This window comes from Bos indicus, chromosome 7 (genome assembly GCF_029378745.1).
Source record: "Bos indicus isolate NIAB-ARS_2022 breed Sahiwal x Tharparkar chromosome 7, NIAB-ARS_B.indTharparkar_mat_pri_1.0, whole genome shotgun sequence".
Taxonomy (NCBI): Eukaryota; Metazoa; Chordata; class Mammalia; order Artiodactyla; family Bovidae; genus Bos; species Bos indicus.
Genome location: NC_091766.1, coordinates 59891544 through 59907817, shown reverse-complemented (window position 1 = coordinate 59907817; position 16274 = coordinate 59891544). Strand labels below are relative to the sequence as shown.

The window sequence follows — 16274 nt, the reverse complement described above, 5'->3', positions numbered from 1 at the left end:
CTCTTGAGAGTCCCTTGGACTGCAAGGAGATCCAACCAGTCCATTCTGAAGGAGATCAGCCCTGGGTGTTCTTTGGAAGGAATGATACTAAAGCTGAAACTCCAGTACTTTGGCCACCTCATGCGAAGAGTTGACTCATTGGAAAAGACTCTGATGCTGGGAGGGATTGGGGGCAGGAGGAGAAGGGGACAACAGAGGATGAGATGGCTGGATGGCATCACCGACTTGATGGACATGAGTTTGAGTGAACTCTGGGAGATGGTGATGCACAGGGAGGCCTGGTGTGCTGCAATTCATGGGTCGCAGAGTCGGACATGACTGAGTGGCTGAACTGAACTCAACTGAAGTATATAGAGGGCCAGGGACTGGGAGATGGGGCTGGTGGGGAAGGTGGGATGTATAATTTTGCTTTCATTTTTTTACTCATTTGCTCTATTTGAATTTCATTCTGAGTACTATTAAAAAGTGAGTGTGTGTGTATGTTAGTCGCTCAGTTGCCTCTGACTCTTTGCTGTCCTATGGGCTATAGCTGGCCAGGCTCCTGTGTCCATGGGATTCTCCAAGCAAGAAAACTGGAATGGGTAGCCATTCCCTTCTCCAGGGGATCTTCCCAACCCAGGGATCGAACTCGGGTCTTCCTCATTGTGGGCAGATTCTTTGCTGTCTGAGCCACCAGGGAAGTCCCATTTTAAATGTGTAGTTTTTTTAAAAAAATGTAATACCCACAGAATTCTGGTATATACTGTCATGGCCATAAGAGTCTGTCCCTTTGACTAACTTTTGTTGGTGAAGAAACTGAGATGCAATTTAAGCAAAAGTTAGTGTATTCTCTGTAATTTTGGACACTGAGGGTGGGTGTGGGGAGGGGAGGTACAATAGATAACATCAAAGGAGTAAAAGTAGAAATGATTAGAATTTTTTAGTAACTTCTTTAGAGGGGAAGAGGAAGGATGTGAGAAGAAACCAGGAAATGAAAATAAAGATGGCAAAAAATTTTGAACTAATGAGGAAGCAAAAAGAGAGAAGACAAGGCTTGTTAAAGCAGTTTCTGGGGCTGGCCTGTCTTCTATTTGGAGTGTACATGAGTGTGTATCTGGGGCTTCCCTGGTAGCTTAGCTGATAAAGAATCCAACTGCAATGCAGGAGACCCCAGTTAGATTCCTGGGTCAGGAAGATCCACTGCAGAGGGAATAGGCTACCCAGTTTAGTATTCTTGGGTTTTCCTGGTGGCTCAGCTGGTAAAGAATCTGCCTGCAATGTGGGAGACCTGGGTTCGATCCCAGGGTTGGGAAGATTCCTGTGGAGAAGGGAACGGCTATCCACTCCAGTATTGTGGCCTGGAGAATTCCATGGACTGTATGGTCCATGGGGTTGCAAAGAGTCTGACACTACTAAGCGACCTTCACTCACACTCACTGAATATGTATCTCTACTGATGTGGCCATTTTTGACAGTATGATGAGTTAACAGGACTATGAACCATTCCACCTTGCAACGGGAGTGCCCTCAGGATGGCCTAGCTCCGTGGAGCCCCCGCTTCAGTAGAGGACCTTCAGAGGCAGCCACAGACACAGGGAGGTGGTGGGAGGTCCTGGGTCCCCACCCCAACCAGTGCTGCTCCCCTTGTAGTTGCTTTTCTATATCCTGCCTCTGCAGAGCTTCCCTACTAGCTCAGATGGCAAAAAAAGCTGCCTGCAGTACAGGAGACCCAGATTCAATCTCTGGCTTGGGAAGATCCGCTGGAGAAGGGAATGGCTACCCACTCCAGTATTCTTGCCTGAAGAATTCCATGAACAGAGAAGCCTTGTGGGCCACAGTCCATGGGGTCACAAAGAGTTGGACACGGCTGAGCGACTAACATTTTCAGTTTTTTCCTTCATCCTGCCTCTGCATACAATTAGATTTGTACAAACCTTCCATTGCTAAAAAGATATCCATTAAAAAGCTATTCCAATCCTCTTATAGTATGAGTGGGGAGACTGAGACTTATGATAAGAAAGAAAGTTGAGAAACATTGCAAAGATGGAGGAATGGGTTGGAAGCCAGGGCTTCTGATTCTCAATCTTCCTTCTCACTTTTTATTCTTATGTTTTAGTTGAGACTGAACAGGAGAGGAACAGGCATGTAGGCTAGCTTAAATTTCAGTGGCTTAAGTTGAAAATGAATATTCCTAGGGGAAGGGAAAAAAAAAACAAACAGAACTAGACTCACAAAGACAGAGGAAAAAAATCAGAATGACAGAGGAGAGTAGACAAAGAAGGGTAACTTAAGCCTAAATATGTTTGAGGATGAATTGGACCATAAAGTGGAAACTTACAGAATTGAACAGCAGGGATTAAAAAATATGTTAGCTGGTGCAACCAACAAGTATGTTTTGATTACCCACTCTGGCCCAGTTTCTTTTTATAGCTGATATAATGATGAATAAATCAGCTGCAGTTCCTGTACTCAATGAATTTGCTGTCTAGTGTACAGCTTGGCAGTTTGCACAAAACAAGACCATGGGTTCATTTATGTAAGCTTTCATTTGACATATCCTTGTGACCTACTGATTATTTGCAAAGAGCTGCAAAGTCTGCTGTGTGTCTGGCATAAAAAAGATATTGGCTTCAGCCTCTATGAAGTCCCTTGTCAAGAGAAACTAGCCCTTAAGGGTGGCTGGAGAGACCTAAGGCATTACTTACTGGTTATGGTTACCACGGGAAAGTGGAGGAGGGCCTGGGTAAACAGAGCAGCTAGGAGAGCAAACCAGAGTGTTGCTAAGAGGAAAGGCAAGGAGGAACAACAGAGGCTCCTGCCTGGCTGTGGAGATGACAGGCTGATGGGCTAAGTGGGAGAAGGAGCCAGTTGGTGCCCACCCAGCTCAGAGGAAGCAGTACAGATTCTCAGACACTCAGAATCCTAGAGCCACCTGGCTCTCACTGCATAGAGGAGGAGCCTGAGGCCTTTGGCGGGAAGGAGCTTGTCTATGTTGCATAGCAAGTCAGAGGCCATACTGGGAGCAGAACGCAGGGTTTTCCTTATTGCTCCATCCTGCCCCTGAAAGAATGTCTCGGGGCTTAAAATGCAGGATGTTTTGGGGTCATGTAGACCTGGGTCTGCATCCTACTTCTCCCACTTGCTGCTGGCTTTGTGATCTTGGCAGCTTTCTTTCTTGGCTTCAGTCCCTTCATCTGTACAGTAGTATTGTGGTGTTTTATCTCCAACACAGTCATCATTGATTCCTTCCCTCCTTTATCCACATGCATTGCCCCATCAGAAGATGGGCTTTATTCTTTCATCCCTTTGAATCTGGTCTGACTTGTGACTGCTGTGACCAATGGATACATTAGCAGTGACACTGCAGCATATTGGGGGCTAGTCATCATAAAGACTGGCAACTTCTGTCTATCTCTCCTGAATGACTTACTCTGGAGGAAAACCTCTGCTCTATAACTGCCTGGAGATCTCATGTGAAGAGGCAGTCCAAGCTAACTACGAGGTAGAGAAGCCCCTTGGAGAGATATGCCCCTTGCTCTTCCAGCCATTCTAGCTCAGCCCCAGCCACCAGCTGGCTTAAAATGCATGACAAGCCCCTAGGAAGATCCACCCAGCTGAACCCCGTTCATAGTCAAGAGAGGGGATGATAAAATGATTGCTGTTTAAGCCAGAGTTTGGCAGAGTTTGTTACACAGCAGTGGTTAAGGGCACATGTACTTTCTGAGGCTATTGTGTAGAATCATGAGACAGTTATTTAGAACAGGGTCTAGGACGTGTGAAACGAACTGAATTTTTATTTTAACTAAAAGCAAACAACAGATCCTAAGCACCCCCATCAGTTTCTTATGGAAGTCCACCCCTAATGGATGCATTTATAGACTGCATAGAACAAACCTTGTCTTTCTTCCACTCAACAGCCCTGTGGGCCTTTGAAGACAGCCGCCATGTCCCTCGTCGGTGCTCCCACCACACTGGCCTCCTCAGTCCTTCCTGTGAGTTAGGTGTTTGCACGTGCTGTTCTAGAAGCCTATGAGCCTTTCCTCCCCTATGTTTTTATCACTAGCGCTTACTCAACTCTTAGTTCTCAGATGAATCATCATTTCCTATGGAAGTACAGGTCCCCACCCTCTGGGACACACCCTCAGAACACTATACCCTCCTCCTTCCCATCACCTATTGTTTGTGAGATTATTCAATCAATATCTTTCCAGAAGACTCCCTTAAGCACAACATCAATTTTATTTGTTTTTGCTTATCACTGTTGCCCCAAAACACCAGCACCAGCTAAAACCCTGACACAGGTAGATGCTCAGTAAATACTTTTTTGTCGACAAACCAGCCAATTACCATTTCCTTTGTGCCTTTTCTTCAGACTAAGCATCCCCAGTCCCTTCAAGGTACAGGACTTGGTCTGACTTTGTTCCTCCTTTCTTCTCTTGACCTCTGATCCAGACCACTCAGCCCACGTGCCCTTCCCTTTCTGCTACCTTCTCAGCTCTTCCCTCAACCCCACTAATGGGTGGCTTATATAGTCGTTTTGCTATTTTGGGAGGAAGCGTCTCTAATACTAAGCAGTTCCTCCTCTACAGTCGTCTGTTATCAAACAAGGCGTTTCCTTCCTCAAACTTGAACAGTGGGTCCCCGGGGCTCTAGGCAAAACTGCAACACTGGTGCCCCTCTTAGCATCCCAACCCCTCCCTGCCTCAGTTCTCTCGAAACTACCGACCATCCCCCCAGTTTCCACTGCTCCAGTAAAGGCACCAGTCATTACTCACCTGGAATATTGTCTTTCTAATACCTCTAGTTTCTTCCCATTCCAATCTCTCCTTCATACCAGCTGCCTCAGAAATTTTCTGTTCCAGTTACTTCCCTGGCTAAGAACTTCAATGTACCCACCTCTACTCTCTTTGTCTTTAGCAGAGGTTTCAAACTGAAAACCATAGACCACATTTGACCTGCATATGTCTTTGGTTTGGCTTATAGAGTTAACACATTATTTAGGCACTAACATTTGAAAATTGGGGTCTTCCACATATTTATACACTCAACTTCTCTGGCAATATAGAAGAATGAGCTGGAGCTAAGTAGCCCTTGGGGCACATGGTCTGGAGTTGCCACAGCCGACACCACTCCCCAACAGTCCCTTCCTTTCAGGCCAGTGTTCTGCTGCCATTTATCATCACACTTGTAATGGTGTTTCACTTGATATCCCAGCTTTGAGGTTTCTATAGGCCTTTGCATTGCCACCTGGCTTACAAGAATTTTTGATTCTTGAATCTGTTAAGAAGTATCAATAGAAAAGAGGAAAAAGAATAAAGAACACTGTCACCGGTCAGACCCTCCTGGTCCAGTAGCATTTGTAATTTACAGAGAAATATTAATTTTGTGTATACAGGGGTGACATTATAATTAATTTTTATTTTCTTCTCTGTGCATTCCTATGGTTCCCAAGTTTTCTGCACTAAACACTCATCCTTTTTGTAAAGCTAGAATAAAGTAAATGATCTACCTACAGAATTTTACCTATGTCTATAAAATCTAGAGTATTTAGCTCTGTGTTATAGAGTTACACTATAGGCTTTATTGGGGCTTCCCTGGTAGCTCAGTTGATAAAAAATCTGCCTGCAATGCAGGAGACCCCGGGTTGATTCCTGGGTCAGGAAGATCCCCTGGAGAAGGGATAGGCTACCCACTCCAGTATTCTTGGACTTGCCTGGTGGCTCAGATGGTAAAGAATCCACCTGCTATACAGGAGACCTGGGTTCAATCCCTGGGTTGGGAAGATCCCCTGGAGGAGGGCATGGCAACTCACTCCAGTATTCTTGCCTGGAGAATCCCCATGGATAGAGCCTGGCAGGCTGCCGTCCATGGGGTTGCAAAGAGTCGGACACAATTAAGCACGGTACAGTATAGGCTTTGTTATCTAAGTAGATCATTTCTTATCACACAATACTATTTAATTCATAAACTAAATTTAAACCACCTTTTTACTTCTTACAGTTTCACTTTTTTGGGTCATTGTTTTATTGAAGTAAAAAGCATACATGTAAGTGCAAAAATCGTAAGTATACTTAGTACAGTTTTACAAATGCACTTTAATGCTTTATGTGTTTTTTTTTAAACAACTATACTTTTATAGACAGTACCCACAGTGAGCAGACTCTTCCACACAGTTTAGCTCATTTGATCCTTACGATCATGAGAGGCAGGCAGAATTGCAGGCAAGGAAAATAAGGCTCACAGGAGGCAAAAATAAATGCCTTGCTTTAGGTCTCCTGACTAGTGTGTGGCTGTGCTGAGACTTGAACTGAATCTTCTACATCATGGTTGAACTCCCAGCAAGACCATGCATGGGAGGCAAAGAGCAAGGCCAGGCCAAGAGGACTGGAGAAATATTGTTACTGTGGATCAGACACATAGTAGACTTAGGCTTTGTGTGCACAGATACGCTTGCCATTTTTACTTGCCTCCTCCCACTTGCTCCTCCCTACCCTGACCTCCCCACCCTGCATTTCAGTTACTTGATCACTTAACTAAATGGGAAACATTCCCTTTAATGGCTATTTTGGAATCAGTTTGTCTAAGAGAGTCACCATATTGGAGAAATGCAGCCCTAGCTTCCTTCCTCTGCCTTCTTTGGATCATGTAAACAGTAGCTGCAGAATGGGAAAAAGGAAATGTCATATTTATGTGATGGCTAAAGCCTGAGATTGGATCCTCTAGAGTAACAACATCATTCAGAAACCCCCAAGAACTCCCTGGTGCTTCTGCTGTCAAATCCCTGCTCATACTTAGAAAGTCCCTAGGGGATCATCAAGTTCCTTCCCCCTGCCATGGGTGGGGAGCCTGAAGCTCAGCAGAGGGAAGCTGCTTGCCAAATGACACAGTCAACTTGTGACAGAGCTGGGATTTGAAACCTGTTGGCAGGAAATCTTTCGTAATTATGTGAAATCAGTTTATCTTTATATCAGGTTCTTGGTTTGTGCTTTTTATGTATCCATTGGCTCTCAGTTCCTATCCCACCTTCTTATCCCTGCTCTGTGATGCTGGGGCTAGGAGTCTGCAAACTACATTGCCTGGATACCTTGTTGGGTATCTTGATGTTTTCCTCTGACAGCAGTGGACAGTCATGGCTATATCTCCAGCAACCTTTGCTGCCGCTACTGCTGCTAAGTCGCTTCACTTGTATCCGACTCTGTGTGACCCCAAGGAGGGCAGCCCCCAGGCTCCGCTGCCCCTGGGATTCTCCAGGCAAGAACACTGGAGTGGGTTGCCATTTCCTTCTCCAGTGCATGAAAGTGAAAAGTGAAAGTGAAGTCACTCAGTCGTGTCTGATTCTTAGCGACCCCACGGACTGCAGCCCACCAGGCTCCTCCATCCATGGGATTTTCCAGGCAGGAGTACCGGAGTGGGGTGCCACTGCCTTCTCCAGCAACCTTCAGCACATCCTGTAGCTATCACCCATGGTGTTGTCCAAATCAGAGGTCCAAGCTACAGCCACAGAGATTAAGCCATGCCTGACACCCTCCTCTAACTCTGAGTTTTTGGTAACATTTCCATTTCCCTTCTATTCCCTCAGCCCTATTGGTAGTAGCTGCTTCTTGCAGTCATTAATATCTGAATTTTCTCTGCATTCTCTTTTGGCCTTATGTTTCTTCCAAAAACTGTGCAACTAAGTCCCTGTATTAAATACCTTTTATTGGAAATAACTATCACGGATACCTATCTTCAAACTAAATTTGAACTGACATGCTGCTTTAAAAATTTTGCTTTCTATTTTTTTTTTTTTTTTTTTTGCAAATTTCTTCCTCTAAACATCCACAGAAACAAAATAGGTGATGCCCAGAATCTGGAAAGAGATCTTAACATTCATTAATTCAACAAAAAATTGTGGTCTAAGAAATAATTTTAGGGAATTTTTGTTGAGAAGATTCTTGAAGTCTGTGGTGAGACAAGCAGTAAACAGGCAAGAACAGTGCAAAGAGATAAAGTTTGTGGGAAGCAAAAGCACAGGGACTCTAGAAGAATGTGAAAAACACTCTACTATGATTGATGGATTTGCAAAACGTTAGGAGGAATCCTCCAAGAAAGCACTATCTAACTGAAACTTGAGGGATGAGTAAGAGCTTGCCAAACAAATTGGTGACTACTGTAGTTTGTTGGAAAAGATATTATGGGCAAAAATAGTAAAAGAACATGGCAGAGCCTGTTATAGATTGAATTTTTTCTCCCTAAAATTTATATGTTGAAGTTCCAATCTCCCAATGTGACCGTATTTGGAAATAGGATTGCTGTAGATGCAAGTAGTTAAATTAAAATGAGGTCATACTGGAATAAGGTAGATCCCTACAATATGAATGCTTAGTCACTCAGTCATGTCCAATTCTTTGCGACCCCATGAACAGTAGCCCACCAGGCTCCTCTGTCCATGGGATTCTCCAGGCAAGAATACTGGAGTGGGTTACCATTTCCTTCTCCAAAAAATATATAGCATATCAAATACAAAAATAACAGGGTGATTTAAGAGTAGGTTACATATTACAGAAATAAAAGATAAGTAACCACGAAGACATAGTAAAAGAAACCACATGACCATATGGAAGCACAGAAAGAAAAAGACTGAGAGGGGAAAAAAAAAGCAGTCTTATTCGCTTGTGGGAAAATATTAAGCCTCTGGACACACATGTAATAGGAGTAAGAAAAGGAAAAAATGCAGACAGAAATTAAAAAAAAAATTTCTCACAAATTTTCCATACTTGAGGAAATTTTAGACCTATACATCCAAGAATGTAAAAGAAAAAAAAAAGGCAAGAAGGACAAACAAAAAGAAAACTGCACTAAAACATATCAAAATCCAATTGCTGAGCACCAATGATAAAGAAAAATCTGGAAAGAAGCCAGAATAAAGATATATATATATATATATATATATATACACAAAACAATTAGATAAACCCCAGAGCCTGTATCAGAAATTAGACATGAAAATGGGACAGCACCATGAAAATACCAAAGGGCAAATATTAAGGTGAAACTAAAATGCTGTCTCCATCAAGGGAGAGAAGGGGCCAAGATGGCAGAGTGGAAAGACCCTGAGCGATGTGGTGTCCTTATAAAAAGGGAGAAATTTGCAGACAGCAAAAATGCCATGAAAAGATGAAGGCAGATATCGAGGTGATGTATTGGTAAGCCAAGGAATGACAGAATGCCAGAAAACCACCAGAATTTAGGACAGAGGCCTGGGACAGATTCTCCCTCCCAGCTCTAGGGAGGGACCAATATCTTGATCTTGCCAACATCTTGGCGACACCTTGCCAACATCTTGATCTTGGACTTCTAGCCTCCAGAACTGTGAGGCAAAAATTTCTGTTGCTTAAGCCACTGAGTCCATGGTGCTTTGTTATGGCAACCCTTTCGAACTAATATAGATTCTAATCTTGAAGAGTATTATAAGGTTTGTTAGAAATACTATATATTTAACAGAGCCTGTTCTAAGTGCTTTATAGGAGTTAGCTCATTTAAACTTCATGACAACTCAAAGATGTAGGTAGTATTATTACCTCATTTTGACAAATAGAGGGTTTAAGATTACACAGTTAGTAAGTGATATTATGAGGCTGGACTTTGAATTCAGGCTGAGAAGGAATATCTAACCTGCTATGTAATACCATCACCCTGTGAAAAGTTTAATTTTTACCTGGAGAACAACACCTATGATAGAGATTTTTAAAGTCAGATTTATTGAGATGTAGTTTACACACAGTAAAATTTACTCTCTTTAGGTGTGCAGCTCTATGAATTTTGGCAAATGCATGTGAATTTGCAACCACCACCATTGTGAGTGATGTAGCCACCATTCGGGGGACTTCAGGAGGACAGTAGCATGATAACATTTCCATTTTAGAAACACAGCCCTGGCCACCGTGTGGAGAATAAATTGGAGGAGGGTGAGCATGGAGGCAGAGACGGAGGATGCTGATGGCCTGGACATGAGCAATGGTGGTGAACATGGACAGAAATGAATGAATGTTAGAGACCTGTAAGAGGGAGAATCTGTGGACCTCGAAGACCATTTCTTGGATCAAATGCAATCTGAATGACCCCAGATCATCTGCAATCTTTCAGTAAAGATATTTTTAACCCAATTGACTAACATACCATCCATTGTTTCTCCTTTTCTGTAACCTACTCTGGCCAGGAGTCTCTCAAATAGGCTTAAAACAATGAATATTTATGATTAAACCTGAGCAAATTATATAATTTGAGACCACATAATACTAAAATTATGGTGGCTCAGACGGTAAAGCGTCTGTCTACAATGTGGGAGACCTGGGTTCGATCCCTGGGTTGGGAAGTTCCCTGGAGAAGGAAATGGCAACCCACTCCAGTACTATTGCCTGGAAAATCCCGTGGACAGAGGAGCCTGGTGTCCATGGGGTTGTAAAGAGACGGACACGACTGAATGACTTCACTTTCAATACTAAAATTAAATTATGAAGCTGGATTCAGGATGAAAGATTTATTGACAGAGAGCACAGGTGTAAACCAAGCTTCCATATGCATCTAATTTAAATTTGAGGCATTTTCAATAGTTTGTCACTTTCAATCTATCCTTACTTTATTTTCTTCATGGGCTTATCTTTTTCTGAAACTTTCAACTTTTTAATTCTGTCTTCCTCACCTTCTCAACATGCCTAAAATACAAGCTCCATGAATATAGGAATTTTGTTTATATTGGTTATTGTTACATTCTCAGTGTCTGGAATGGTGCCTGGCACATAACGGACATGCAATAAATATTTGTGGAATTAATGAATAAAGCTGTGGCTCACTAAGAAATATCTCAACATCCAGTCATTTGGATTTGCAGATGAGGTAATTAGGGCCTGCTGCTGCTGCCGCTAAGTCGCTTCAGTTGTGTCTGACTCTGTGCGACCCCATAGATGGAAGCCCACCAGGCTCCTCCATCCATGGGATTCTCCAGGCAAGAACACTGGAGTGGGTTGCCATTGCCTTCTCCAATGCATGAAAGTGAAAAGTGAAAGTAAAGTTGCTTAGTCGTGTCCGACTCTTAGCGACCCCATGGACTGCAGCCCACCAGGCTCCTCCATCCATGGGATTTTCCAGGCAAGAGTACTGGAGTGGGGTGCCATTGCCTTCTCTGGAATTAGGGCCTTGGGAGATGCAAAGATATGTTTGAGGTTCCAAGCAGGTTCATGGCTGGCCCAGATGTCCCCTAAGTTCCCTGATTCCTGGCCAAGACCTCTTTCCACTGCTTTATATGACCTCACAGGCCTGTTCAGTCACACAAACCTGTTCAGCTCACAGCAGAGCGGGTTAAGAACATGGACCTCAAAACCCAAACTTTGGTTTAAATCTAAACTCTACCACTTGGGGAGTTGTTTTACATCTCTGGATTTGTCTTCCTCGCCTGTAAGTCAGGGAAAAAATAAAACCTACCTAGTAGCATTGCTGTGAGCCTTAAATGTGATAACTCAATTGAAGTGCTTTCAGCAGGTAGCCTGGCATAAATAAATTCCCCCTAAATATTAGATATTTCTATTCTTATAGGAGAACCACCCATGGGCATCATATCTTTCCTAACTTCTGGTGAACTGGAATAATTTCTCACTTAACTTTTAAGCTGTCAATGACAGCAGAGTACTAGAAGATATGTTAATGTAATGATGAAAGAAAAAGGATTCCACCAAATGGAAGGGAGACATGCATATGGAGAGAACTAGTCCCTTCTTCAATGAAATCTGATTTTCCTCATCTGTAGAGTGGAGAGCTGAACTCCATAATATCTATGACATGTGTCTGGCATCCTATGATTCATATCCTGAAAATGGAATGAGATTAAAATGGTTCATGCTTAATATGAGTGTGAAGTTGAAGGAAGGTAACCTGGTATTTCAACCTTTTCTTTTTTTCCCCCCTAACAATAGTGGATTGTTTTGAAATTCATTTCTTTCTTAATTAATAGTCACCACATGTCAAGGACGTGCTGAGCCCTGTGATGAACCTGAGAATGACTTTGTCTATGAGAATCTGAAAGGAGGGTTTGTCCCATTCCCTGCAGGGACAAGGGTGCTTCTGGGCCAAATGCTGTCCAAACCACTGTATTAGTTTCCTTGAACTGTCATAAACTGGGTGTCTTAAAATAACAAAAATTCATTGTCTCACAGTTTGGGAGGCTGGAAGCCCAAGATCAAAGGGGTTAATTCCTTCTGAGTACTTTGAGGACGAATTTGCTCCTCTTTCCTCTCAGCTTGGTGGCAATCTCTGGCATCCCTTGGCTTGTAGATACTTCATCCTGATCTCTGCCTTCATCATCATATGATGTTTCCCCAGTGTGTGTGTTTGTTTCTGTGTCCAAATTTCCTTTTTTCATAAGGATGCCAGTCATACCCAGTTAGGATCTGTCCTAATGACCTTAACCATAACTTTCTCATTGGCAAAGACCTGGTTTCTAAATAAGGTCCCATTCACAGGTACTGGGGATTAGGACTTCAACTTCTTATGTGGTGGACACAATTCAAGCCATAACAAGCACCCTTCCAGCCTTAAATAGCAACCCTGAGCCTTTCCTGCAGAGTCCAAAATATGTTCTCTTGGCTTTGACTTCCCATGGAATTAGGCTCTCAGCTCCTGAAAACTGTGAGCCCATGTGTACAACCCAAGATTCTATTTGTGTTTCTGGCAGTCACCTCTCATCATGGGCTCATGTTGAGCTTGTGGTCAATTAAAATGTAGGCCTATATTTCTTTCATACTAGTTGACAAACCAGTTCATCACACCCAGGGCTTTAACAGCTGATTTATGAAATTAAGTACCAAACTTTACAAATTGCTAAACAGTTAATCTTTGAAGGGCTTAGGCTAGTATCATGAGAAATTAAGTTATTAACAACTTTAGGTCCAGAAACAATTTCTTTAGTTGCTGGTTTCCTGTGGCCCCAGGACCCAGTTAGAGGTCTATTCTGTCCAAGCAATTGGTCCCATTAATCATAAGCCTGTAGCTCCTTATGAGCAATATGTCCCAACACTGAAGACTTGTAAGGTCTCTTCAGACCCAGGTGGAGGTCCCCAGACAGGGCTGGAATGAGGGTGGGGTGAATGAGGCATTTGCCTCGGGCACAAGTTAATGCAAACATATCCACGATGAGCAAAATCCAAATTTTAAATAAAGACCAGAATTAGAGTGAGGTGAGTGAAGTGAATCATGCAAAAGCAAGGTCGGATACTATCTTGATTTAAAATATAAACATTTTGTTCCTTTTAAATGTTCTGTATTAATTTTGATTTTTAAAAAAATTGCATGAAAATATTATCTTAGTGTTCCATTAAAAGGTGCCCTTTAGGTGAGTGCCTCATCCAACCCACCCTGGTCCTGGCTTTTGGTCCTGGTGTGGATTCTGCTGGGGGAGAGTAGAGTCTGGGATCAGCCTTATAACTGGAAATCAGGATTCCTGGGTCATATCAAGTTCTACTATCAATTTATTGTGTATCATTGAGTAAGTTACTTCCTCTTGCTGTGTCTCAGTTTCTTCAACTGCTAAATTATGTGTATAGACTATGATTTTTAGGTACAAACTAATCACAAGAATCTGTGATGTTAACTAGAGTTGTGACTAGGGATTGGGAGACTCTTCTCTGAGCCTGTGCTATTAACTGACTGTGTAACCTTGGGCAAGTCACTTCCCAATCAGACACAGACTTTCTTCTCTAAACTAGCTAGGGTGTAGTTGAAATGATGGGCAAAGCTCTTTTGAGCTCTGTATCTCTCTGATCCTTTTTCTGCTTAAATGTAAACAAGAATATCCAAACACCACAAGATACCAGCAACTAAGCACCAGTTATAAACAACTGTATTTTATCAAATGGACTGACTCAAGAACAAAGTTTATATATATAAACTTTGGCAAGATATCAAGAAACTTCTCTACAAGGAAAGAGAATTCAGTGTCAAACAGACAATATCTAAGTATTGTTTAATTTTGAAACACCCTCATTAGAAACTTGAGCTAGTGTGTTTTTCTGTTGAAGAGGAAAGTACAGATCAGGGTACTGTATTTTTGTTGACATGTTGTCATTTCATGCAGGGATGTAGAGAGGGCCCTCATGGAAGCTCAGTGTGAGTGCTGAGTAACCTTGAGAAAGGCTCCTGACTTCTGAGAAATTCTTTTAATTTGTTGAATACGGACAGCAAGACCTGCTCATGGGGGTGGCCACAGAAATCAAGTAGGGTCTAGGTATAGGAGAAAGTGCAGTGTAAGCTAAAGAGTTCACAAAAGTTATGAAATCTCATTCAAAATTGCCATAGAACAATTTGAAAATGTAAATCAAAGATGTTTAAAATGACTCAGTAACTCAACCTCCAGGTATTATGTCTGTGAAACTAATTAAGAATAAAGATAAGATGTCGTTGCTGTGTCTTTATTGCAGCACCTTTATAATGAAACAAACTAGCAAAAATGAGCTTTCTAAATTAATAGTAGAGGGTTGATTGAGCATTGGTTGTAATAGCTCCATTTGATGGAATGTGTTGAAAATGACTTCATGGAAGCCCATTCATTGCCCTGCATAGATACTCAGAACATACTGTTGAGTAAAAATTACAAAGTAGTGTATATAGTCTAAGCACATTTTTGTAAAAATAGGTATGGGTTATTTCTGGATGGTGATATGATAAGCTTTATTTTTTTCCCCTTTTTTGGATTTTAGCTACATTTTCTGATTTTTCTACAATGAATATATATGACATAACTTTTTAAAGGCTATCCTCAAAAAGATATGTTCAAGAGATTGTTCTTTTGAAAGTAGTATTGATCACATGTTAAAACAATTTAATAAATATCAGAGATATTTTATAATTTTTTAAGGAAATGATAATAGTGTGAGATCTTGATCTAGATTATTTTCATAGACCAGATTTTCCTGCTCTATATTTTTTTTGCCGAGTCCTCTGCATATACTCATTCACTCATTCATTCATCTTGCCAACATGTATTGAACACTTATAATGGTCTGGAGAGTGGGCTAAATAACAGTTACTGCTGCATACAGTTAAGGTTTCATAATGATTGACTTGCCTTTTTGTTCTATTCTTTCTCAATTTCCCCAATAGAAACTTCGGTAATCTCCAGAGCTCCTAGGCTTGGAGCCCTCATTCATTCCATTCTACGTCCACTGTGTCATAGCTGCCACAGCTGACCACCTCTAGCTCCCTAATAGCCTCTCCTGCCAAATGCCACTCCCATCAAGTCCCTGATTTTAGTCCTTCTTCACTTTCACAACCATATCTTGATGCAAGCACCGTGCATCTCCTTTTCCAGTCATCTAATCTAGCAACCTCCAAGATTTTTGTGATCAGACATACATCCTTATCCGTAACATTCAAACCCAATGTGTGTATTTATAAATCATATGTGCTACTTACAACCCATGTATTAAGCATTAGAATATTATCTTCTTTTATGGGTTTTTGAAACAGTATAAAACTGACATGATATTTTTTCTTCCCACATTCCAGTGGATCATCTTGCAAACTCTGTGGAATGTTTGGAGACCTTGCTCTACCTATAGTTCTAAACAGGACACCGAAAGTGACCTTCTCATGTTTTTATTTGTTATGAGTTCTGGTAAGTTTCCATTAGCCTTATATTAACCCAAAATGCCCAGCCCCTGGATTCAAGGTCTGTTACTCATTATATCCCTTCAAATAGGTCTTAGCTGGTTTTAAGCTGAAGTTGTTACCCTTTGGTTTTCCAGTGCATGTTTTATGTGAAGAGTCCTGCGGTCGAATTACGTCAGAGAACCCTGCCAACTTCGGTCTTGTTGCAGTCCTTATGTAAATGAGCACCCTGAAGATTCTAAGAAAGCTCTAGTGAAAAGGAAAATGGAGCATTTCTCAGGCTGACCCTACCATTTACTGTGTAACATTTATTCACACACCTTGAAACTACTGTTAGCATAAGATTCTTTGGGAAATACTAAGTTACACTGCTTACTGGCTTCTGCCTGCATCACTACATGTATTTGCCATCACAAAATATGGCTTCCTCCTTCTTGTGTCTTTTCTGCACTGGGATCCATGATCTGAGATCATCTCAGATGGATCATGACAAGCACAAAACTTTATTATTATTTTAGAAATCACCTGGTCTTTCATGGACAGCTCTGTCCATGAAACAATCAGTAACAATCAGTTATACAGTAGCCTTTAAAAAAATAAATTTGTTTATTTATGGCTGCACTGGGTCTTTGTTATCGCACATGGGCTTTCTCTAATTG

At 41.8% G+C, this 16274-nt stretch overlaps 1 long non-coding RNA gene across 1 annotated transcript in view; it reads left to right on the top strand.

Annotated features, from left to right (window-relative positions):
- LOC139184196 (uncharacterized) overlaps positions 1–15927 on the top strand; it is a 119299-nt gene extending 103372 nt beyond the window's left edge. The window contains exon 3 of the long non-coding RNA XR_011567741.1: positions 15514–15927. This is a non-coding gene — a long non-coding RNA (uncharacterized lncRNA). The remainder of the gene's footprint in view (positions 1–15513) is intronic.
- The last annotated feature ends 347 nt before the right edge of the window (positions 15928–16274 follow it).